Source organism: Acinonyx jubatus, chromosome A1 (genome assembly GCF_027475565.1).
Source record: "Acinonyx jubatus isolate Ajub_Pintada_27869175 chromosome A1, VMU_Ajub_asm_v1.0, whole genome shotgun sequence".
NCBI classification, from domain to species: domain Eukaryota; kingdom Metazoa; phylum Chordata; class Mammalia; order Carnivora; family Felidae; genus Acinonyx; species Acinonyx jubatus.
In genome coordinates, this window is record NC_069380.1 from 135,639,011 (window position 1) to 135,641,397 (window position 2,387).

Here is a 2,387-nt window from a genome sequence, read left to right on the forward strand (position 1 = left end):
ACCCTCTACCACGTACATATCTCTAAAAAGAAGGCTGGGTGTTTTAGTGGGCACTTTGCCACACACAGCAATATATGGATTCTGTTAGTAAAAAGAAAGGGAAAGATTATACTGCTTAGAGATCTAGCCATCTTTGCCACAGTGAGCCCTTAACAAATTGTTTTAAAAATACAAAAGGAGGAGGATAATAAATAACCTGCTAACTAATCCCTTTGGCCTCCTTTGAGTTCTTTGAGGCCAAGAACTGTGCCCCATTCATCACTGTGTCCCCAAGGCCTAGCTCAGTACCTAGCACACAGTAAGTGCTCAATAAATGGGAGTTTGATGATTGAACTAGAGAATGAGGTATGGGTATAAAATAACAAGACTGATTTTATATGCTTCCATACAAATCCATCTCCTGAATCCAGACTTGACCTTTAATGAACCATTTTCACATCAACTCAACAAGAGAGTATTATAATTATCCTCATTTTATAGATGAGGAAACTGAGGCTATGAGAGCTTAAGTAACATGCCCAAGGTGAGACATTTTCAGGGCATGGCCTCATGTAACAGCAGATGAAGTCACCAGACCTTCCATCAAAGTGGAAATGACCCATTATTCACCAGGGAGGAGCAGAGCAGTGTCTGCACCAGCAGGGAAGCCGGGCAGCATCATGCTCTCCTGATCCCCTCAGCCACATCACCTGTCCACCATACAGGCCCTGGCCTGATGGCCACTGCCCCTGCTCCATGGGGCATAATGATTTAGATGGATTATCTCATTTTCTTCCTGTTTTGCAGATGAGGACATTGGATTCCCCACAGAAGTTAGGCTTCTTATCCGAGGTTACACAGCTCAGAGAGGAAAGAGGAGATTAGAACGAGGTGTACCAACTCCTCGTCTGGTGCAAAATAGGACCCCAAGTTTCCATCAGCACCCACCTCTCAAGAAATCAGTGTGATTGCCTGGAAGCAGGACTAAGATGAATGTCGCTCTGTTCAAGGTACGTCTTTCCACCACCCCCAGCCAACGTGTTCCACTCCTGGGGAGCACACGCCAGCATTTGTGACGGGAGGTGCAGTGTAGAGTCACAGACTGCATATTTCAGTAGCTCTTGGGAGAGACGAGGCATTAACAACAATTGGGGGTGGGGAGTATCAACGACATTGCCACCTTTCCATGCCAGTAGCATCTAGGAGCAAACACCTCAGTCTTGGCCCCAAAAATGGAAGATGCAAGTAGTAGTAGGGTGACCAACCACTCTGGTTTGCACAGGCCCATCCCACTTTAAGACTGAAAATCCTGCATCCCAAGAAATTGCTCAGATCCTGGAAAACAAGGATTCACCCATCTTATCTCTGTTGTTCTTCATGGGCCATATGTTTAAAGACTTTCAGGGGAACCTGGAGAAGGGGAAAACAGGGAGGAACCAAAGGTAGCCAGTCTATTACATTGTATTCAACCCAGCAAAGAGTGATTTGTTGAGTGCTGAGCTGATGACAGGCACTGTGTCATGTCCTGCCTGGATGTGAGAGGCAGGCACTCAGCCAGCACCAAGTGAAGGGCTTCTTGGGGATGAATGCATTAATCCTCACAGCACCCCTAAGAGGCAGATCCTATTGTTCCTCCACTTGCAGAGAGGGATCTGAAGCACAGGGAGATTACAGAATGTGCCCAAATTTAAACAGCAAGAAGGTAGCAGGGGCACCATGTGAGCCTGGCAGAGCGATTCCAGGCTGTTTGTTCCCTTCTTCTTTGCACTGCCTCCCAGAGGGGAGATGGCCAGTAGCCTGGTGCTCGCTTCAGCAGCACATATAGTAAATTGGGACGAAACAGTGAAGATTAGCATGGCCCCTGTATAAGGATGACATGCACATTCACAAAGCGTTCCGTACTTTGTGCAGTTCCCCAGCAAACCACCACCCTTGGCGGATTAACTCGGAGGAAACGGTGTGAGTCAAAGCACAACATGAGGCACTGAATAATGAAATTGTGACATTTCCCTAGAAAAATATTTCTGTAAAGCAGTCTATGTCAGGTGAATGAAGCTGAGTTACACCTGAAATTGATGTGCAAACATGTCGTTTCTACAGATCTCTGAAATGAGAAAATGTCAACTTAAAAAAAAGAAACCGGTAGCCTGGGAGGCAGGACAAGGCAAAGGCTCAAACCCCTGAAGGAATAATAATGATGTTACCTTCACTGACATTCATTGAGCAGTGATCATGGGCCAGGCCTTTACTCAGCCTCTACACAAAATGTCTCGTTTAACCCTTACTACCAGGAGCATGGTGCTGTCATCTCCATGTACAGAGGATCAGCCTGGCTGAGAGAGGTCAAGCCCCTTACCCAAAGTTATATGGGAGGTGGAGCTGGGATACAAAAACAGAAATCTAATCCC

General features: G+C 46.4%; 1 non-coding gene across 1 annotated transcript; it reads left to right on the forward strand.

The window, feature by feature from the left end:
• The first annotated feature begins 1,779 nt into the window (after positions 1–1,779).
• Positions 1,780–1,885, forward strand: LOC113594999 (U6 spliceosomal RNA). The gene has a single exon (XR_003415473.1). It is a non-coding gene; the product is annotated as a U6 spliceosomal RNA (small nuclear RNA).
• Positions 1,886–2,387: the final 502 nt, after the last annotated feature.